The sequence below is a fragment of the Mesoplodon densirostris genome, chromosome 8 (assembly GCF_025265405.1).
Source record: "Mesoplodon densirostris isolate mMesDen1 chromosome 8, mMesDen1 primary haplotype, whole genome shotgun sequence".
Lineage (NCBI taxonomy): Eukaryota > Metazoa > Chordata > Mammalia > Artiodactyla > Ziphiidae > Mesoplodon > Mesoplodon densirostris.
In genome coordinates this window covers 115,353,102-115,377,084 of record NC_082668.1, presented here as the reverse complement: position 1 = coordinate 115,377,084, position 23,983 = coordinate 115,353,102, and the positions used below count along the sequence as shown (strand labels likewise).

The 23,983-nt window shown below is 41.7% G+C and overlaps 1 protein-coding gene across 2 annotated transcripts in view; it reads right to left on the bottom strand.

Moving 5' to 3' along the window:
* SLC35F5 (solute carrier family 35 member F5) overlaps positions 1-23,983 on the bottom strand; it is a 178,590-nt gene that overhangs the window by 148,177 nt on the left and 6,430 nt on the right. For both annotated transcript variants that reach the window (XM_060107151.1, XM_060107152.1), the window contains exon 2: positions 7,314-7,593. The gene's annotated coding sequence lies outside the window, so the exon portion shown is untranslated. The remainder of the gene's footprint in view (positions 1-7,313; positions 7,594-23,983) is intronic.

The window sequence follows — 23,983 nt, the reverse complement described above, 5'->3', positions numbered from 1 at the left end:
TCTTTTCACATGCCTGTTGGCCATCTGTAGAGACGGATTCTTGTATATGCGTGTATCTCAATTTAGTATATATACGTGTGTGTGTGTATATTTAGTATTCCACAAAGGTTGCCTACAAAATCAGTATATAAGGTAAAATGAGTTGGTTTGGGACAACTGGTTATTGTTTAAGAGAAAGATAAACTGGTTATTGTTAAAAGAAAGAATAATGTTAATTCCCTCTCATACTACATACTAAGCTCAATTTCAGGTAGATCAAAGACCTGAATATTTTTTAATAAAAAAGAAAATGCTAAAACTACTAAGAACAAAATTCACAGAATGTTTTTATAACCTCAGCGTGGTAAAATAATTTCTTAGAGTAACAGTAACCCCGCAACCATAAAGAAAACAGATTACATGTAAAAGTACAATAAACAAAGGAAATGAATGGCAATCTAAGAAATCATCATCATAACAGAAACAAAAAAAACATTAGCCATGATATAGAGAGGGTGCTGCAAGTCAGTAAGAATCATTAACAACATATAACACAGTAGGAGAACAGGAAAAAGGAATAAGCAGGAAATTCAGAGAAGAAATTATATAAATAGCTAATACACATAAGAGAACCTACTAATGGCAAATATATAAATGACCAATAGACATGAAAAGCCACTAATTATTGTTATAAGTTGATATAAACTTTCGGAGGCCATCTTGGCAACGTGTCTCAATAGAACTGACCTAACTAAACATGAAGATGTGGAGGAGAGAGCACTGGTTTTATCAGAACTGGGTCTGATACTTGCCGTTACTATTTACCAGCTGTGTGACCTGGAGCAAGTTGCTTAACCTATCTGAGCCCTGGACACCACATTGAAATGAAGAGGGTAATACTCTCAGGCTAGAGGGAGTATTGAGAAAATGCACGGACAGAGCCCGGAACATAAAAGAGCTCAGTAACTATCAGTTTTTCCTCCTCTTACTCTCCCTGTGCTCCTTTTCCCCCTCCTCCAGATTTCCTTTCAGCTTTGATTAGACTGAGGAATGATTCAAGGCAGAAAAATCCAGCCCCTTTTTCACGAAGTCACAATTTGGTTAAGGCATTCATAGGTGTTTCAGGGAAAGCTCTCAAGGAAAGCAGTAAAGTGTTCTAGTGAGTGAAGAAAACTGAAGAAAGAACAAACCACAAGCACCCATCTGGCAGCATCAAAATGATGAAAAGAGAAAACCAAACAAGAATGAGAGTAACACCAAACCCCAAACTATAAATAAAACTGATCAACACGTGAATAATTATGCACTTTTGAGTACAGGAGAAAATTAAAAATGTTATGACATTAGGAGGAAAGATTAGACACATGAAGATAGTACCACACACTGAGGAAAATGATGTTACTTTAAAATATTTCTGAAATTATGTAAGTAGTATCACATTACCAAAACTTTAGGGAAGTATGGGATAGAAAAAAATACTCCCCAAGTATAATATAATGATTATCATTTTAATTTATTCGCTTGTAGTATTTTTCACGGACTTTAAAAAAAACGGAGATACATTTCACGTACATAAAATTCACTACTTTAAAGTGTACGATTCAGTCATTTTAAATTTATTTATTTATTTATTTATTTATTTTTGGCTGCGTTGGGTCTTCGTTGCTGCGCGTAGGCTTTCCTCTAGTTGCGGTGAGCGGGGGCTACTCTTCTTTGCGGTGTGAAGGCTTCTCATTGTAGTGGCTTCTCTTGTTGCGGAGCACGGGTGCTAGGCGCGCAGACTTCAGTAGTTGTGGCTCGTGGGCTCTAGGTGCATGGGCTTCAGTAGTTGTGGTGCACAGGCTTTAGTTGCTGCGCAGCATGTGGGATTCTCAGACCAGGGCTCGAACCCATGTCTCCTGCAGTGGCAGGCGGATTTTTAACCACTGCGCCAACAGGGACGTCCCCAGTTCAGTCATTTTAGTAAATTCTCAAAGATGTGCAACTATCACCACTCTCTAAGTCTAAAATGCTTTCATCACGCCCCAAAAAGCCCATTAGCAGCTACTCTGTTCACTATCCCTCCAGCCCCGTGGCTCTACCTTCTATTTTTATATCCTTACCAAAGGCGTGTTTTAAGCCAGTTGAATTGTTTTCCTTGTTTCACTGAATAGTCCATCAGAAACAAACTTTCCATAAATGGATAAGTAGCTTTCAAATTTCTGCATAGAGAAATTATTTCTAAAATGTTTGCAGAGGGTAAAAATTAAAAGAAGGAAAAGAAACAGAGAAAGAAAAACAAAGGATAATTCTAGGATAACAATTGAAAATTGAGGAGGAAAACAATTTATTTGCAAGCAGACAACATAGCTTAAGATGTGAATAGTAACTTGATCAGGTTATTGAAGAGGGGGATATTTTCTTGGGTCTGATGGTCTTACTATTGTGTTAATCTTTCCCCCCCCCCCAATATTTATTTATTTATTTATTTGGCTGTGTTGGGTCTTAGTTGTGGCATGCAAATCTTCATTGCAGCATGTGGGATCTTTTTAGTTGCGCATGCAAACTCTTAGTTTGTGGCATGTGGGATGTAGTTCCCTGACCAGGGATCAAACCCAGGCCCCTTGCATTGGGAGCGTGGAGTCTTAGCCACTGGACCACCGGGGAAGTCCCTATTGTGTTAATCTTTAAAACTTTTTTTTTTTTAAATCAAAGCCGTATGTGTGCACATTTATTAAAAAAAAAAATTCAGTGGTGCTGAAGAACTTATTGCAAAAGGTAAGAATGCCCCGCTGCGACATCCCAGCCCTACCTTACCCTTTGCCTTCCACCCAAACCCTACTAGACCCACACTTGGGAAGCAACCAAGTTTAACTTTTCAACAGCTACAGTTGTTTAATTCTTTTGGGTGGTTACTTCCCTATCCCTCAAATAATACAGTCATATTGCCACTTCTTTGTTTATCAGACAGACTTTATCTGTAGACTTCCTTCCCATTCTGATACATGAGTGCTTAGTTCACTTAGATCCTCCCTCCTCTCAGTATGAATGTCTCACTATTTTTAAGTCCTCTATTGTAATTTTAGGTAATGCACTTTACTTCCTCTTTGTAATTTTCTTACTGTATGTCCTTTTGCTTCCTGTTCCATTAACTATGACCTGTATCTCTCAACTCCCCACTTTGTATAGGGTCCCCTCCCGTTCCACTTCCAAAATGCCCTCACTGCTGTCTTCTGTAAGATTTCAATGGTACCAGCACAATGGAATAAGAAGTTCAGTAACTTCCCTGGTGGTCCAGTGGTTAAGACTTGGTGACTTCACTGACACGCACCCAGGTTCAATCCCCTGGTTGGGGAACTAAGATCCCACAAGCCGAGTGGCCAAAAAAAAAAAAAAAAAAAAAAAAAAAGAATTAAAAAAAAAAAAAAGAAGTTCAAACAACATTAAAAAAATTGTGAGGGGCCTCCCTGGTGGCGCAGTGGTTGAGAGTCCGCCTGCCGATGCAGGGGATACGGGTTCGTGCCCCGGTCTGGGGGGATCCCATATGCCGCGGAGCGGCTGGGCCTGTGAGCCATGGCCTCTGGGCCTGCGCGTCCGGAGCCTGTGCTCCGCAACGGGAGAGGCCACAGCGGTGAGAGGCCCGCATACCGCAAAAAGAAAAAAAAAAAAAAATTGTGAAATAGTTTGTGCACAGAGACAATAATAGAGACTAGTATAGGAACACATATACATCCACCCCTTGGCTTTATCAAATCTTAACATTATAACATATTTGCTCCCCTTAAAAAAAAAGCATTGCCAATCCATTAAGGGCCTGTATACTAAGGACTGACTCTATTTCTCTTTGCCAGTGTTTATCATTACAACAAAACATCTCTCCTCAATTCAGTGTTTACCATTCTAATACATGATTTTATATTTTTGATGCATACTTTGGCATCCATATACATATACTATAAACATATTTACATTTATTCATATATATCATATATCCATGTATTATATATCAGTGATGACATTTTTAAAGCAAAAAAACTGCTGGGGGGGCTTCCCTGGTGACGCAGTGGTTAAGAATCCACCTGCCAGTGCAGGGGACACGGGTTCGAGTCCTGGTCCGGGAAGATCCCACATGCCGCAGAGCAACTAAGCCCGTGCACCACAACTACTGAGCCTGTGCTCTAGAGCCTGCAAGCCACAACTACTGAGCCCATGTGCCACAACTACTGAAGCCCACGCACCTAGAGCCCATACTCTGCAACAAGAGAAGCCACCGCAATGAGACGCCTGTGCACCACAATGAAGAGTACCCCCTGCTCACTGCAACTAGAGAAAGCCCACGCAGCAACGAAGACCCAACACAGCCAAAAATAAATAAATTAAAAAAAAAACCCAAAAAACTGCTGGGAATTGGGGAACACTCGCATTTCAAAATTCTCAGATTTTGGGGTAACTCGTACTGCAAAGCAAGCAAAATGTTCCAGGAGCATGACTCACAAGGCACACAGTATACCATAAAAGGGTAAAACATAATAGCTTTGTTGGCTTAAGAGGAATGACGGGATACACCAAAGAGAGAATCAGCAAGGTGATTTTTAATTTTGCACCAAGACTGGGCCATCCATGCAAAGAAATGAAGTGCTAAAGTTCAAGAGGATGTTTCCTAGCAGGGTCTCCTCGCTACACTCTCAGGGCTGTTGGAAGGAGAGTAACAGGGAATGTGAGGCAAGGCTGATTCTTAAGGTGCTTAACAGTACAGCTCACACTTCACAGAAATAAAAATTAAGGAGGAAGGGATGGAAATCTGCATACTGACCCATTTTCAGCTTCTGTGGAAAAAAATCACCATTTATAGCTAGAATGTACTATAACAGAAGGAGTATAAATAACACTTAAACACTTGAACACATGCCAGAAAAGCAGAAGCAAGAGTCCAAAAGGAAGTACAAAGCTCAATGGCATGAAGACATAAATGGAAGGACATTCATTTTTCTTTATAGCTAATAGACTTTAAATTTTTACAAGCAATTTTTTAAAGTCACCCATAATTTCCCTACTGTATGGTAATTTTTGGTTCTTCATATTCCTTCCCAATTTTATCCCCCCCATACCTGCACAATATATATACAATGTTTAACTCATTTCAGTCATTGTATAATATACAATTCAAAATGGCACTTTAAAAATTTAGCATGGGGGCTTCCCTGGTGGCACAGTGGTTGAGAATCTGCCTGCCAATGCAGGGGACATGGGTTCGAGCCCTGGTCTGGGAAGACCCCACATGCCACGGAGCAACTAGGCCTGTGAGCCACAACTGCTGAGCCTGCGTGTCTGGAGCCTGCGCTCCGCAACAAGAGAGGCCGCGACAGTGAGAGGCCCGCGCACCGCGATGAAGAGTGGCCCCCGCTCGCCGCAGCTAGAGAAAGCCCTCGCACAGAAACGAAGACCCAACACAGCAAAAATAAATAAATAAATAAATAAATAAATAAAAATTTAACATGTTTTCATCAACACACCATCAGTCATTAGACTTAAATTCTCAGTGTCTGCATCTGCTTCCTATTGTTTCCAGTTACCTACTATTACAAATATGCTCTGACAAGCACAGTGGGTATTCTCAGCATAAATAGGGGAGGGGATGCTAAGAAAAACTGGAAAATAACATTTTTTAAAGAAAAAAGGTAAATGTGGAAGATTTAGAAGTTACCTTTAGGAGCCAGTCGATTCAGCAGAACTGGGTTCCTGTTCTTATACATTAATTCTGTATGTTTTAGCAGATATAGAGTTCTGCTCAGGAAGGATTTTTAATTTTTTAAATTTACAAATGCAGAAAAAACTGTAGATGATATTAAAAAATATACAGGCATCCAGAATTAATCAACGTTCATTATATATATATTGTAAAATACAGGGATGTTCCTAAAACGCTGACGTCTCGTTTGGACTCTTGTGCTGTCACACGGGTAGCCTCTTGACCGCAAGGACAAGTAAGGCAACTTAGTCCCCAAGCAGTTCACGTAAACGGTGCTAAAGGACGGACAGATGGGTGTGGTCTATGCAGACAGACTACTCTTTAATGGGTGGCTGTTTCTAACATAATTACAATAAGACTCCATGTGTGTATGATGCATTATAGTTTGTAAAGTGCTTTTGTGTCCTACAGAATAGAGGGATGTGAGGGAAGCTTCAACCAAGGCCGCCCAACTCCCCAGGAATGGACATAAAATGACGAAGTAGCAGCAGCCAGGGAGGACGCTTACAGGAACTGCACAGTAAGTAGAGCTTTGGGTTCAGTTAAGGAACCTTTACCAGGTTACATTACTTCAAGCTCTCTTCCAATGAAAACGGGAGCGGGAACAATCCCTTCTCCTCGGACCAGTGTGACTCAGCGACAGCTCAAGGACAGGCAGCTGTAGACAGGTTGAAATGGAAAACTCCAGCAAATATTCTATTAACAGAAAATACTCTTAAGGGCAATCAACAGAGGAGTGCGGGGCATAGAGCATCTCCTCACAATCAAGACGGCAACAAGCTCCAAAGTACAAACCTGTTGGGAAGTTGGAGGCCTGCATGGAGCTTTGAAAGTCCAGGGCTACCTAACAAGACCACACAATGCTGGGCCTCTCCAGGTATTTCTTGTAAGGGATCCTGGGGCACGTTGCTGGGTTACAGGCTGCAGGATGCTGGCAAACTACATGACGGGCATGGTGAAGAAAATATGGAGCAGAAAATAAAGATGGAAGCCTTCAAAAGGAAAAAAGGAAGGTACTTGGGGGATTAATGTCACAAGAGGTATGTATATAATGCATACTGAACCCAGTTTCAGCTTATTTAGAAGAAATCATCTATGTAGAAGAAGCATAGCTTCAAGCATATTTTAATGCTTGAAATTTGCGAGACAGGCAGGACCAAGAGTCACAAAAGAAAGCGCAGTATTTATAATATATTCATGTACATACATATATACACATAGACATGCACGCACGTATGCATATATGCATATACATTTGTGAAATAAAAATTTATGAATAAGTTGAAAAGATTGTTAAGAAAAAAAAAGAATTAGTACGGACCAGAAGTGTCAATAAATGCCATAATTTATTTCATTTTCACAAAATAACTGCTGGCTAGAAACAACATGGAGATTCTACTTAGCATCAGTATTACCCCTTGTGTGAAGCCTTCTCTTGGCTCCCTTTCCTCCCATTAGAGCTGATGACTTCCCCTCTATGACTCAGAGCACTTTTCATTTTGAGCCTTTTTTAGCATCAGTCACAATCATGACAGGTTGTACCACAGGTTTCATTTATTCTTCAAGTAGGCTTTGAAGGCTAGGATAAGGACCATTCTCTACTCACCTTTATATCCTGGCATCCAGTGCAGTGTTTGGCTAATGTATGTACTCTATGCATGTTTGTTGCACCTGAGCCACTGTCTGTCACAGAGAGATCATTTGTCTTGTGGAAGCAAATTCTTCTGACCTTTCAGTCCAGTTCTCCCAGCTTGGTTCTCTCCTTGAGGCAAAGAATCAGCAACTATCAAGTTAAGTTCGTGGGGAGCTTCTGTTTGCTTTCTTCCACAGGGGGATAAAGACCAAGACTTTTCCCCAGAGGTTAAGACACTAGTTCTTCGTATATGCTGTTAAAGGAAAAACGAAACAAAACAAAACAAAAAAAACCGTTGGAGACCTAAGACTGCGTGCTGAGCGGTAAAGCAGGGAACTTGACCCAGACAGAGGAACAGGTCTAGGAGCTCCTCAGGGATGAGGTTTAGGAAAAGAGAAAGGAAGTAGATCTTTCAAAGCAAAAACACTCCAACTGTTTCTGCCCCATATTAGGAAAGCAAAATGTCTTGAGAGATCCTGGTTGGCTGGTGATATCTGCATCTGCTGTTGTGTAATGATGGGGTTGGCTGGCCTAGTCTTCTTTGGGAATACGGTATGCACTGGGGCCATTTTGGGATTATGGTGTGTAGATACCTCATGACCTGCCTGATGGGGACTATGGCATCCACTGGGGTGTCAGCAGATGCCCTGGTTTCAGCAGGCTTGGTGGACTGGTCAGAGTTTAGCAATGCACAAAATTACCCTGGGGATTGAGGGTGGCCTTCCCAACTCTACTTCTGTCAAGAAGATCAAACCCCAGCCCTTGTCACGTAAACTGTGGGTGACTCCACTTTTCAACAGTCTTCCTTCTCTGAAGTAAGGAGTAGAATGAACATTCATTCAATGCCTACTGTATGGCAGGAACTCTACTGCACTTAGAAGCTTTACAAATGACATGAAGTGGATATCACCACTTGAAAGAGGATGCCACACAGCTACTAAGTGGTAAATCCAGAGTTCAAAGCCTGGTCTAGTCTGGCTCTAAAACTTTGGTCGATAGCCTCTGATGTCCTTTAACAGCATTAACAGGACACAGTGACTCTCACACTACCGGTGAATGCCCTGGGCAGCTGGCTAGGACACAGAGCCCCAGAGATCCACCCCAACCTGGACTTTAGTTTCTAGGTCTTAGAAGCCTTGTGTTACTTTGCTAAATGAAAGACTAGAAATTTGGACCATCGAGAGAACTGACCACAGCATAAAATGCTCTCTAGTTAGAAGGAAAGAGAAAACAAAAACAAAAACTAAATGAAAACAGTTAAAGGCTGAGAGTATTTAGGGTATAAGAATCTAATTAACCATATCCAATGTTTTATTGGTTTTTTTTTTTTTTTTTTTGTGGTACGCGGGCCTCTCACTGCTGTGGCCTCTCCCGCCACGGAGCACAGGCTCCAGATGCGCAGGCTCAGCGGCCATGGCCCACGGGCCTAGCCGCTCCACGGCATGTGGGATCCTCCCGGACCGGGGCACGAACCCATGTCCCCCGCATCGGCAGGCAGACTCTCAACCACTGCGCCACCAGGGAAGCCCTTTTATTGGTTTTGATGGTGGAAAAAGCAGTATGTAAAAACACATGATATATAGAAAATGTCCTTTATGATACAATTCACTAAAATTCAAATGAGACAATGCATCTGAAAGTGCTTTAAAAGCATAAAGTGCTATACAACTGTGAGGGATTACTTGTCCAAGAAAGCTTTTACAGGAGAAACTTGCAACATTGTTTTTTTTTTTTTTTTTTTTTTTTTTTTTTTTTTTGCGGTACGCAGGCCTCTCACTGTTGTGGCCTCTCCCGCCGCGGAGCACAGGCTCTGGAGGCGCAGGCACACCGGCCATGGCTCACGGGCCCAGCCGCTCCACGGCATGTGGGATCCTCCCGGACCGGGGCACGAACACGCATCCCCTGCATCGGCAGGCGGACTCTCAACCACTGCACCACCAGGGAAGCCCTAACGTTGGTGTTTTTGCCTCTCCTCTAAGAACCAGAGCAGTTTTGAGAGTTGCTCTTCGTTGAAGAAACAACTCATGCTTATTTCCCCAGCTTGGCAGGATCAGGTAGAGATCAATATTAGCCTTCAGGAGGGGAAACTCTCTAAGTCTACATAAGGCTCCACAATTGTACTCTGAACTGTGGCCAAGAAGATCGGTTAGCAATTTTTAAAGCATTTTTAGAAAAAAAAATGTATAGTGTGATAAAGCAGTATAATCTACAATAAGTTAAACATTAATGGCATGCCTAGAGACTTTGTACAGTGAAATAATTTTACTAAAAAAAAATCAATTTTTCTTTGATGCCTTGTAAATAGTCAACCTTTCATTTTAGTCCTTTCTACCCGCCCTTGACCCCTGCCCCTCAATCTCGTGTTCTTTCTTCTCTAGCCTTACACCTCCCATTGTACTTCAGAGAAATGGGATTTTACTACTCCTTTCTCCTAGAAACGTGCCTATAGATTCTTCGAAGTGTCTGAGAGCACATTGTGCCTTCTTCCTTTAATTCTTCCTTTCTCCTTGTTCCCCATCCCTGTCCCCACTACCTTAGAACTTCAAGTTCCCACTACGATTTCAAATATAGAATATTTTGCTGCTCCTCCTACGAGGGAGCTTAAAATGCCTCTAATTACACCATTTCCCCTTTCTTCTCCTTTGCAATTTAGATGCAGCACAGCAGAACAGTCTGTCTGACTCCCCTCTGATCTGTCATGTCATGTTGAAGGATTTCTGTCTTATGTGAGTCTTGACTCAATAAGGGCCCAGCACCCCAGCTGTGTCTTAAAGAACTGCTTCGGGGCTTCCCTGGTGGTGCAGTGGTTGAGAGTCCGCCTGCCGATGCAGGGGACACGGGTTTGTGCCCCGGTCCGGGAAGATCCCACATGCCGCGGAGCGGCTGGGCCCATGAGCCATGGCCGCTGAGCCTGCGCGTCCGGAGCCTGTGCTCCGCAGCGGGAGAGGCCACAGCAGTGAGAGGCCCACGTACCACACACACACAAAAATAAAAAAATAAATAAAATAAAATAAAATAAAAGAACTGCTTCACAGGCAAAGCCATAGGGCCATACAGCTGCAGTCTCAAGAGGCTTTGCTGTTCAGCCAGTGCCAGGTTGCTCTTCAACTCTTGGTTGAAAAATAAATTTCAGTCTTATTCACCTAAAAAATTTCCATCTATTTATAAGACTGCAAGTTCTTATTTCAATCTGGATGTGCCCACAAGTGAAAAGCAATATAATGGCTTAACTGCTTCCATTGGTCCAAAGTAGTCTTCTTTGAAGAGAATGGGGTCTGTGCAACTCTACTGGATAGTTCTTGGAAATGCTCAAGTTTTTTTTTTTTGTTGTTGTTGTTTTAACATCTTTATTGGAGTATAATTGCTTCATCCTGAAGTTTGAGAACTACCTGAGAAGCTGTGGTAAGAAAAGAACAACTAATACATGTGGTAGGACAGTATTTTGAATGTTAACTGATGTTCCCCTCTTTCCTATCTGTTCTTTCCTGTTATCTCTACCCCTCCCTGCACCCTCAACCTTCAGGCTACTAATTATTTTGCCTTTATTGCCTTAAGAAAAGAATGAAAGGAAACAGAGAGCTGATTCCTGGTATTTTTGCATTTCAAAATAGACTTCAAAATCATAAGTAGGGAAGAGTTTAAGAGTCTATTGAAAGCAAAAGATTAAGCTTTTGAAATATCAAAGCCAATGCCTTGAAAGGATTCGAGACTTTAATTGTGTATAGTGTGTCAGAGTCTGACTTTTCTGTTTCTTGAGACTAGCAAGGGTCTGGATCCAGGGGAGCCAGGGAGGAAGCTGGTGGTGAGTAGACTTAGGGGTTTCAGAGAAAGTGGTCTGTGAGGTATACATGCTGCCAGAGAGCAGAGAGGGACATGAGACCCACAAGCTGAGGTAAAAGCAGTGAGATTCCAGAGTTCCCATCCCCTGCCAGCAAGGAAGGAATGACTGGGGAGAAATGGGGCAGCTGGGCCCGAGGCACCTCCCAGGCACAATTCTAGGGAAGCGGCGAGAAAAGAAACTCTTCCTTCTCTGTGTGTGTGTGTGTGTGCCTGGTCTCTGGATCCAGATTTCCCCCTTTATTTTTTTTTTTTTAAATATTTATTTATTTGGCTGCACCAAGTCTTAGTTGCAGCACGTGGGATCTTCGTTGCGGCCTGCAGGATGTTCATTGCCACGTGCGGGATCTTTAATTGCGGGATCTTTAGTTGTGGCATGTGGGATCTTTTAGTTGTGGCATGTGGGATCTTGAGCTGCGGCATTCGGGGTCTTTAGTTGTGGCATGCGGGATCTTTTAGTTGTGGCATGTGGGATCTTGAGCTGCGGCATTCGGGGTCTTTAGTTGTGGCATGCGGGATCTTTTAGTTGCAGCATGAGGGATCTTTAGTTGCAGCATGTGGGATCTTTAGTTGCGGCATGTGGGATCTAGTTCCCTGACTAGGGATTGAACCTGGGCCCCCTGCATTGGGAGTGCAGAGTTTTAGCCACTGGGCCACCAAGGAAGTCCCCAGATTTCCCCTTTTAATAAGAACACCAGTCATATTGGATTAGTGCCCATCCTGATGGTCTCATTTTAGTTTAAGTACCTTTGTAAAGACCTTATCTCCAAATACAGTCACATTCTGAGGTACTGGGGGGTTAGGATGCCAACATATCTTTTTGAAAAGGACACAATTCAACCCATGACAGGCCATTTACACAGATTAGCTCACTATCTCTTGCTGAACTCTTTTTTCCACTCCCACCGACCCATTTCTCTCCACCAAAGCCTTCTGGAAGAATCTGTAGCCAGGAAAACATCTGGTAATCTCATTTATACTGAGGCATGATTGGCCAAAATTGTCTTTGTCTATAAAGTACAATGGTCCAAAATGATATAAAGCAACAAAAAGAAATCAATAAAGTTTAGTAAGTTGTCCCTCCTGGAAATATCTACATTTTAACAAATCACAAGGAATTATACTCATTCCTGTATAACACAACATATAACATATATGTTATATACTGGAACATAAATTGTAGCAGTGCTTGGGATAACGAGTAAAAACTTGCTAAGCAATACTTGGTTTTTATTATAGTTCACATAAAAACTGCATTTTCTATTTATGGCAAAATAAGGTTGAATGCCATGTTGTTGATACAATGACATGCACTCATAATTCCCAAGTGAAGATTATTGTAAATTTCTTCTTTAATGCTAATAAGAAATAGAAACACTCCTAAAGGAACTGCAAACTTGGTAGCTACTGCTATTTCATAAGTGGTTCAAAGGCTATGAAATTAGCAAAATATTTGAACCGCTCAAACCAACAATGGCTTTAAATCCATCCCTTCCAAAATTGCACTTAGGAGCCATTTTTGCAGCGAATCAAAGCTTTAACTTTTTTTAACTCAAGAATGTGGGCTATGATAGCACAGCTATCATCTTTAAAAAGCACTTAAACCAAACTGACACTAGGAACTAAAAAGATAGGAAAACTTGACTTTATATGTTGTACTCTAAAACACAGTTGATTCTCATTATTCGCAGTACTTAAATTCTATAAAGTTGCTGTGAACACTGAATTAGCAAATACGGAATCACTGTTCCTACGGGGAATACAGGGTGAGGTTCCTGTGAGCCTCTGGTCACAACATTTTTGTCAACTGAACCCATATCTTGTTTCATGTGTGTTTCTGTTTAAAGACACATGATTCAATGTATACTGTTGATTAACACTGAACTCACGGTCAACAACACTATAATTCGTGCCTGAAAGGGGCTTATCGAACACTGTATTGTCTCCATAAGGCACATCATAGCCGTCTTATGCTTAGGAGTGGGAGACGGCAGTGCAGCACTATCCTTGGGGGCCATTTTAAATACCAACATCCCCCCAAAAAGCACAAAAATGTGAAAAACATAGCATTAGACAGACCACAAAGAGGACACTTGTTTATAGTATGAGAACTGAAACAAGAAGGCCAAGTGACACCTTGCTTGACCTCACCTGGGAATGTGTTTAATCAGCAACTCAAATTGTTGGGCCTTCTGCTCATCTCTGGGAATGACGATGAAAATGCCATGGATACTGATTTCGGGGTTGTAGGTAAATGTTTAGCAGGTAGGAGAATTCACAAAGACAAAGCCATGAATAATGAGGTACTCTGACCTGGCTTCCACTGCCCATAAACCAAATAAATAAATAAGGTCTTATTTGCCTAACAAAATAGGTTATTTACATTTAAAGTTGATATTTGTAATGTAAGGCCTTGTAGAGTGCTGGCTAAGTATAATTCATGTCCAAGCCTTGCTACTGATTGTGAGAGTGACCTTGGGCATGCTGGATTTCTGTGGGCCTCAGCTTCTTGTTCACAAACTGATAGTCTTGGACTACAAATATATATACGTTTATATATATGTATATATATACATATATATATTTGTATTCACAGAAATACAGATATTTTAAAGCTATTTTTAGAACTCACACAGAAGAACACATGTTTAAATGTGCTTAACATCAGGAAGATACATAAAAAATAGTGTTTGGGACAGACGGAGGACAGTGGTGTTACAGATGTTTTCTTTTTATGCCTTTTGGTTTTTGAACCACGAAAACACACTAGCTATTTAAAACACTAAGCAATAAAATTGAAGACGAAGAAAGAGAATAAGAATTAAACTTTAAGAAGAAAGGAGGAGGAGGAAAGAAAGAAGGAGGGATGTAGGGAGAAAAGAGAACTCCTGATAGGCATTTCATGTTCTGTATGGCAAGGGGTAGATATTATAAGCTCAGATTATACTATGACCATTAGGCCACAGGGTTTTATTTACATATCTTTTAATAAATCATGTGCTTATTAGGCATTTACTGAACACCAGGGACAGGGCTAGAATATTATTCTATTTAATTTTTTCCTTATGTCTGTGAAGTAGGTATTAAGTTGAATCATATGAAATTGTCAATACTCAATGATTTTTGACTTACAAAAATGTCAGTTTCATATGTTCAACCTAATGTTAACATCCCCCCTTTTTTTTGGGGGGGGGGTACACGGGCCTCTCACTGTTGTGGCCTCTCCCGTTGCGGAGCACAGGCTCTGGACGCACAGGCTCAGCGGCCATGGCTCACGGGCCCAGCCGCTCCGCGGCATGTGGGATCCTTCCAGACCGGGGCACGAACCCATGTCCCCTGCATCGGCAGGCGGACTCTCAACCACTGCGCCACCAGGGAAGCCCAACATCCGCATTTTAATGATGAGTAACCCAAGGTTCACAAACACTGAGTAACTGTCCAGTGGCACACACAGCTTGCAGAGAGACTCCTGATCTGAACCCAGATCTCCTGTTTCCACCGAGTAGCAGGTATACATTTCAGGCCACAAAAGTAAATGTACAAGAAATGTTTAACTTTCTTTACATATGTGTGACCTTAAATGCCACCAAATGGTAGAGATTTGACTGTAAAAACAAAAACAGAGATCGGATGATGCTTCTGCCAGCCGAGGAACACTGAAGATTGCCAGCAAGTCACCGGAAACTAGGAGAGAGGGCTGGAATGGATCCTTCCCTCAGAGCCCTCAGAAGGAAGCAACCCTGCCAACACCTTGATCTCAGACTTCTGGCCACCAGAACTGTGAGACAATACATTTCTGTTGTTTAAGCCCCCTAGTTTGTGGTCCTTTGTTACAGCGGTGCCAGGAAGCTAACATACAGCCCATCACTGTTTGAAGAATAAAACTAGCCCTCCCCACCCACCCCTGTAGCTTCTAGTTCTACTCCATTTCAACAAAACCAGAAAAGAATTTACTTAGAAGCGAGACACAATGAACTGAATCCTACCCAAGGTCATGAAACCACAGCTTCAACCTTTCCCAAAGCACAAAACTCTGATTTTGAAACCTACCTTGAAGGATGGGTCACTCCAAGGCCATTTGGGCCACTGACAACTGTCCTGGACTCTTTCTTCCACACAACAAGTGTGACTGCTTTTGTGTCATGGAAAGATTAAATTAATGAGAGAGAGCTTCTGCGGGGAGAGCAGCAGAAGTCTCCACTGCCATTTAACATTAACAGTGCTAAATATATTTTGTTACCTATACTGGGTGCTGATTACATCTTGCTTTCTTTTGTGCAGGCAAATCTGCTTGGAATTATTTTGGACCCAGCGTGGGCATGGTTCTTTGTTCACTCTGTTCCATTCCCCATGGTTTCTTTATTGATGGGAGATTATTAACGAAGGTAAGAACTAAAGGAAGGTTCCTTTTAAAAAAATTAAATGACCTTGTTTCCATTTATATATTTCCGACAGCATGTTCATTAGCTATTTTATATCTCTGCTGTGGATTTTGGGATGTGAGCCTCGAAATACCTACCTGAGTTCTTCTGTGATGATGACGATCATTTGGTGCTTTGCCTAACAATTCCCCAAGTATTGTCTCTGGAGACCAGTCAGAAACCAGAGCCCAAGTGAGGTAGTTCGGTTGAGGGAACTTAAGACGAGGAACTGGTTACAAAGGTGTTGGACGGGCCCGAAAGCCAAACTGGGGAAGGAAGGGAACCTCAGTGAGAAGCAATAGCAGGAAGCCTCTACCCATCCATCCCTAGGGTTGGCGAGACCGACAGACTGGCTGGATCAACAGAGGCCTAGAGCCACCGTCCCCAGATGGACCTAGAATGAGAATCACAGAGAGGCAGTCACTGTGGGAGAAGCCCGCTGAATCAGAAAAGGAGGAAAATACCTTGGCTTCTCTTCTTCTTCTGCAAGTGTTCCTAATTTATCTTTTTATCTTTCGTTGTCCTAATTCCTTTTTGGCATGGTCAAGTGAGTCTAGGAAATGGAGTTGGCAGGAATCAGCTTCCTTCCAAACGGACAGAATAAGAGAATGGCAAGGAATGAATGGATTTGAGAGCAAGTAGGCAAATGACCAGCCCATTAAGCCCCTAGTGCAGTATGTTATGTTGCGCTCTGGGTAGCAAATGGTCAAAGCAGGTCAAAGAAGCCAAAACCAGAGATTGGGCAAGGCTAGTGAGGTATGACTGATATTGCATACAGAATACAGGGTCATAAACAGGAGTTGGGTCAACAGAGGGGACTAGCACAGTACATCATAAACTATTAGTAGAGACGTATAAAACAGTCTCCTAGAGATCAGAGGAAACAGAGTCATAGATTTTCATGATAATTAGGCCACATTACGGGGATAGAACATCAGCACACACAGGGTAGTAACAAGGGGTCAAATAGGCTTAGAGAGTTGCAATTCATCATCTGTAAGTAGGAATTCTTTCCAAGTAACCAGTCTGAAAGGTAGACATTAGAATTCCAAAGGGACTTTTCTTTTTGTCACTATCTTTGCCATTGTATATTTTCTGGTTATCTGAAGTTAATTCCTACATCTGCTTGGAAACTGCACTTTGAAATCATTGATATTAGCTTGACTACTTGCCGTTGTTTTCTCATGAGAGCAAATTATAAAGAAAAGTTGTAACTATTTGAGTTTTCTGTTGATTTCAAATTCTATAAGTAGGATGTTCCTGTTAGGCACTCAGAAGGCACTTATCTGCAGTGAGGAAGGCAAAGATAATGGGGAATAAACAAAAAGGGAATCATCCAATCAATGAACAGAATGAAAGCTTAAACATAAAGAGTAATGTAACCAACAAGTTAAGTCTTACATTTTCTGTCCTTGTATTATTTACCTTTCATGGGCTTGAGTAAAGCTTTTCTTATTTATGGCACCATATGAGAAAAAGATAAACAGATACTTTAAAGTGATCACACTACTCTACTTAAAAATAACCTCTCTGGATCCACAAATGCTTATTTGGATAACTGAAATGAAAATTGTTCCTTGTCTTTAATTAATTAGATTGAAAGTTTAAAAAATATATTTTTTTATTAACCAAGCTCTTTTTGGTGGAATCTAAATTAATATCCAGAGGAGATGCCTGGTTCACTGATTACACAGGCACCTTGCAATAATTAATATTTGGAAGAAAGCAGTGTATTTTGCATACTTATTCATCAAAAAATGTGCACTTTGGAAAACAATAAAGGAAGCATGTACAATTTTAGAAATACTAGTTTATATGATCACACACACACACACATACACACACACACACACACGTGAGGCCCAAAGCCTATATAACAAGTCTGTTGTAGCTGTAATCTAGATAATTAATAAAATTCATTCACCCAGAAATGGAGGCATCAAATGTGTGCAGGCACAAGGCTAGGCTCTGAGAACATGTAGATACACATAATTCCTAGCTTCAGGAAGTTTATAAGCTAGAGAGAAAGTCTAAGAGGCTGCTACAGAAGCTGTGAGAGGTGACTCTTGCCCGGGACCACGGGTGGCACAAAGCAGGGAGGTGCCCTTACGCGAGGAGTCATCCACAGCTTTTCAACTTCAAGGTTTGCAAAGCTGAGGCTCTGGATCTTGGACAGCCCAGTCCCAAGCCTTGGCCTCCTGCCCATGGCAAGCTCCAGCCTGGCCTCCACCTTGAGCTAACATCACATTGCTGTACACGCAGCCACGCCTCCCGCCTACCAGTTCTCAAGGGTGCCCTTTACAAACTTAATGCCCCCTCCCCCGCCCCTCCCCCCCACTTCACTTCCCACATCAAACAGACCGTCTAGTCCCATTACGTTGTGCTCCAGTGCAGGTACCTGCCATTTCTTAATTTGTTCGTTCACAACGGTCTCCCATCGGGTCTCTCCATCTCCTGTTTTGATCTGCTCTACGGCAACTTTCCACTGGCAGAGAGCTATCTGTCTAAAACATGCTATTCTCTTTCCCAGTACCTTCTGATAGATCCCCACTGTCCCCACACAGTGGCTCTCAGACTTGGATGTGCCCCCTTAACACGTTAGGGAACTTTTTTTTCCAACAGATTCCTCTTGAACCAAAATTTCCGGAAGTGCAGCCTGGGCAATCTGTATTTTTAACAAGTTTTTCAGATGGCTCTTTACTGTCAGCCTGGTTCTAGTCGGGGGACCAGGGTTTTGGAACTGCAAGATGAAGTCCAAACCTAGCACACAAAATCATGCACATTGACTCTTCCCCGGTACACACCCCATACCACGGCCACAGCTGTAATCCACTTCTGAAACTCTCAGGGTTCTCCTAAACCTCTGTCACTGCACATGCTGTTCTCTCCAGAATTGCTTTTCACTCCTTTTCTACCCTGGAAAGCATTCCCTAAGCCTTCTTCTCTAAAGCTTTCCCTGATCTCTCAGCTGAGTGAGCTAAGGGTCCTCCTCTGCTTTTAAAAGCCCTGTGCAAATCACTGCTCATGGTGTAGTTTATTTATTTATTTTTTAAATAAACATTTATTTATTTTTGGCTGCATTGGGTCTTCATTGCTGTGCATGGGCTTTCTCTAGTTGCGGTGAGCGGAGGCTACTCTTCATTGCAGTGTGCACTTGTTTCTCACTGCGGTGGCTTCCCTTGTTGCAAAGCATGGGCTCTAGGTGCGTGGGCTTCAGTAGTTGTGGCACGTGGGCTCAGTAGTTGTGGCTCGTGGGCTCTAGAGCGCAGGCTCAGTAGTCATGGCGCACGGGCTTAGTTGCTCCACGGCATGTGGGATCTTCCCCGTCCAGGGCTCGAACCCGTGTCCCCTGCGTTGGCAGGTGGATTCTTAACCACTGCGCCACCAGGGAAGCCCTCATAATGTACTTTAATTTTCACTTGTCTGTTTCCCTTCCTGTACTTGGACTTCTTCAAGGGGTGGGGCTGCAAATTACTCACCTCTTTAATCTTAGTGTCCAGCCTTGCTCCTGATTCATAACTGGCACATAATATAAATAAATGAATGGATGGATAAATGAATGAACAGAGTCCTAGTCACACTATGGTAGAAACGGGCTGTGTAGAGACCATTATTCTTTATGAACTAAATAATTATATATCTTCCAACAGAATACTATTAAGTGAAGCTAGCAGAAGTTCTTCAGCATTTGAGATGAAATGGAAACCAAAATAAATGCTACTGCAAAAATATAATTGCTTTCCCAGTGCAGGATTGAGGGAATCATTAAACATTTAGATTAATGTATTGTTTGGCAGATGGCCAATGTTTTTATTTTTCATTTGCCTTTGTGTTCATTTATGGGCTGGCAAGATACACACACACATGCAATGCATCTTTTTTTTTTTTTTGCAAAGTGAAAAATATTTTTCAGTGTATTTCTATTTTTTCTGCTTTTAGTGTTGGTAGTATTTTTGTTTCAATGAACGTATCATAAACCCCCAACCACTAAGCAAGAAATTAACACTTAGTTGTATCCGTTTATAATTTAATGGAAATGGAAATGGAATTTTTAATGGACTTGGTTTGTTTTTGCTTAGATTCATCACCTCTCTTTGGGTACTATACACTTATCTTTCCCTTTGTGACTCCTCCACTTTCTGTCCGTGTGGTTCTTTTCAGTGGGACTGCTCGGGGGAGGGGGGCCTGTGACCCAGGCTTGCCCAACTGGAGTCACAGTGCAGGGCTCAGGGAAGACACCTAATCCAAGGCAGCCAATGAGAGTTCGTGCCAGTTCCTTTGTCGGGACCCCAGGGGAAGATGTACTCTCTGTACTGGGATTGATAAAGTATTAGAACATCAGCCATTTTTGCCGCGGAGTGAGTAAAGCTGCCTGAGAATGAAGCCAACACAGTGAGAAGCAAAGCCAAAAGAGAAAGAGAGGCAAGTTCTGATGATATTTTGAGCCTTTGCATCCAGCTGTAAAGGACTGTAGACGGTTTACCCCTTGGGATTTATACTTATTTGAGCTCCACTCACTCTAAAGAAAAAAATTCCTTTTTATTCTTAAGCTGATTTGAGTTTGCTTTCTCTCATTTACTACCATAAGTGTCTTGACTATAAGACATTAGGTCTAATTTTAGAGCATCACTGAATTTGTTGTATTACACAAGAATTGTGTGAATTTTCAATAAAGCTCTTTTCTTCTATGAATCTCTAGAGATATACTTAAGAAGAAGTAATTTACTAGTTTGTTGTGAGATCTTAAATAAGTCACTTAATTCTCTGTACCCGTTTCCTCATTTGCTAAACTGGGAAGTTAATACTAAGTCCCTTCTGCAGAATTATTATTCTGTGGAAAAAACACTGACACTTTAGAGCAAATGACTGCTATTTAAGGATCATAATTCCCCAACCATAAATGCTGTTATGGCATATAGTAAGTGTCAGGGGCTGGGGGTAGGGGGTAGGGTGGAAAAGCAGGAGGAGAAAGTTTGATAAACTTCATTTTGGATAAACCCCAAACAGCCAAATAATTTATTGGGTTGGCCTACTCAATATTATTTATCATATTATCATTATTAGCTTCTTCTGTAATTGGGAGATGAGTTCCAGAAATGTGAGAACCGTCACAGGTTGTCAGATTTACCAAAGGATGAAAATAGGTGTGTCAGGAAAAAAAATGTATCCATAATTCAGTTTCTTCTCATCAAATTGGAAGCAAATGCACAGTTTTAGATGGAGAGGAAAAGCCTAAACATTCGTCAGATATGTGGTTTAAAGAGATGGCAATGCCTGAGACAGAAGTAGGAAAAAGTAATGACTATTTAAAAATCTGGGGCTTCCCTGGTGGCGCAGTGGTTGAGAGTCCGCCTGCCGATGCAGGGGACATGGGTTCGTGCCCCGGTCCGGGAAGATCCCAGATGCCGCAGAGCGGCTGGGCCCGTGAGCCATGGCCGCTGAGCCTGTGCGTCCGGAGCCTGTGCTCCGCAGTGGGAGAGGCCACAACAGTGAGAGGCCCGCGTACCGCAAACAAAACAAAACAAACAAACAAAAAAAATCTTGGCTGATCTAAAACCAGAACCAGTTTTAATAAAAACCAACATGATATGTTAAACTAAATGTAATTACACACTGGGTCACACTGTAACTTCAAAGAACTCAGAATGCATTTCTTTTTTTTTTTTTTTTTTTTTTTTGCGGTATGCGGGCCTCTCACTGCTGTGGCCTCCCCCGCCGCGGAGCACAGGCTCCGGACGCGCAGGCTCAGCGGCCATGGCCCACGGGCCCAGCCGCCCCGCAGCATATGGGATCCTCCCAGACCGGGGCACGAACCCGTATCCCCTGCATCGGCAGGCGGACTCTCAACCACTTGCGCCACCAGGGAGGCCCAGAATGCATTTCTTTTTATCTTTTACTTAAAAAATAATCATGGTTTCATTTCCTGAAACACTTTGTTTTCTCTATTTTTTTCTCCAACTGACGCATATGTTTACACGACTTCCTGTTCATTGACACCTAACAAAAGTCACTCCTACCTAAAATGTGTTTGTGTTTTCTCTCAAATTTGTGTTTTCTAATTTTAGGTGTTAATACTTAATGACCTGCTCCTAAGACACACTGAATTTGCTCAGACGGAATCATCCTAAAAGTTTTCTATGACTATGTTGTGACATTTGCATTGGATTTCCAGTCTGGGTAACTTCTCAGCAATTTTCCTCCTCCCTTATTAGGTTTTATTTTTAATTACAAAATTAATGTATATTCATTGTAATGAGACAGAAAATACAGAGTTATAACAAAAGTTATAATGAAAAAATTAATCTCCTTCCTTCAGTTCTCATCTCTCTTAGGTCTCCATTGCTTCATGTGCAACCTTCCATGTAGTTTCTATGTTTATACCACATAGAAACATATATGTATATAGGGCCCACCCTTCCTTCCTACCTCCCTTACTACTCCTTTTTTTCCATAGTTTTCCAAATATTAGATCACACTACAAATCAAAGGTCACATAAATTGATGGCCCACAGTCGGGGAAAACATTTTGTTGGCAAAACGTTAAGGAAATTTAACATGAATGACCTGGACTCACATACCTACACGGTAATAATATTACTGATGTTGCACAGGCCTTCCAATTTAACATAGTCCTTTCCATTCCCTATTATTCATACCTCCACTAATCCACCTTTTTTTTTTTTTTTTTTGCGCTACGTGGGCCTCTCACTGTTGTGGCCTCTCCCATTGCGGAGCACAGGCTCTGGACCCGCAGGCTCAGTGGCCATGGCTCACGGGCCCAGCCACTCCACGGCATGTGGGATCTTCCCAGACCGGGGCACGAACCCGTGTCCCCTACATTGGCAGTCGGACTCTCAACCACTGCGCCACCGGGGAATCCCCTAATCCACCTTTTGATATTACTGGCCTAACATCTATAAGCATTTGAGTTTATATCCTCCTGATATTACTTAGGAAGTTGCTTTTTTGCATTTAACATTATGTCATGGTATTATCAATCAGAATTAACTTCAGCTGCATAGAACCGAAAATGCCAAATTACAGTGGCTTAAACCCTAAGGGTTTCTTTTTCTCACATGTAAAATAGGTCTGGAAGTGTGTGGTCCACAGCGTACATGGTACCTCGGAGTCACAAGGGACCTGAGCTCCCCCTATTTTTCTCCTCCACCTTCCTTGGGACGTGGATTCTAGTCTCGAGGTCAGTGAATCATCCCTAATGGCTGAGGAGCTCTAGTCACTTGATCTGTGTTTCAGGCAGTAAAAAAAGTGGAGGGCAAAAACAAAATGGTCAGCCTCTCCTGAGTCAGCCCTTCTTTAAAAATATTTCCCAGAATTCCCACTCAAATACTTCCACTTAGATCTCATTGGCCATAAGTTTGTCATACAGCCACACCTAGCTTCACATGAGGTGGAGAAATGTTGTCTTTTGGCTGGGCACACAGGCACCAGAGTAAAATCCAGGTACTGTTATGAAGGAGAAGATACAAGTATCAGTCTCTGCTCCATATTCCTGCAGGTTAACACGGACATGCGGAAGAGACGGTGAAGGCCCTCAATATCCAGGCTCCTCTTCTTCTGAGTTAAAAGAAACCTCAGATTTAACCTGGTCGCAGAGGCACTTGAACTGAAGGCTATGTTTCTAAATCTTCACATTTTAAAATAATTCTTCATGATCATCATCTTCTCTCCCTCCAACTTCAGTACTTTTATTTTTTTAGGATTCACCAAATGGGATTCCTAGGACTAAACAAATTTTCAGTTTTAATAGATGCTGATGGTTAACTTTGTAGAAGGCTGTGACAATATCTTCTCAGGAACAGTGTTCAGTTGCATATCCATTTTCCTATACACGTCTCAGCGCTGGATATTTTTTTCTCCTTTTAAATGTTGTGAATCATGGGTGAAAAATGATATCTGTCATTGTTTAATTTGTGGTTCCCTTACTACCAGGAATGAAAAGCCTCTTTTCCTATGTTAATTGCCCACTTAAATTTCTTCGGTAGGGAGTTCGTGTTAATACCCTTTGCCAATGTTTCTGTTGGACTATTTGCCTTTTTCTTATCATTTTAACTATGAGAGATGTTAATCTCTGTCGTATGGGATGTAACCATTTTCTTCTAATTTCTAAATTCTTAAAAATTCTCTAGCCATTGGAAATTTGTTTATGGAACCAAATCTTTCCATGAATGGCGATGGGTTTCTACTTTTACTTAAGCCTCTCCCACCTTGAGCTACTACAAATATTTTTCTGATTTTTTTTCTAATTTTCTAATATGCTTATAGTTTTTAAAAAAAATAAATTTATTTATTTATTTTGGCTGTTGGGTTTTTTTTTTAACATTTTTATTGGAGTTTAATTGCTTTACAACGGTGTGTTAGTTCCTG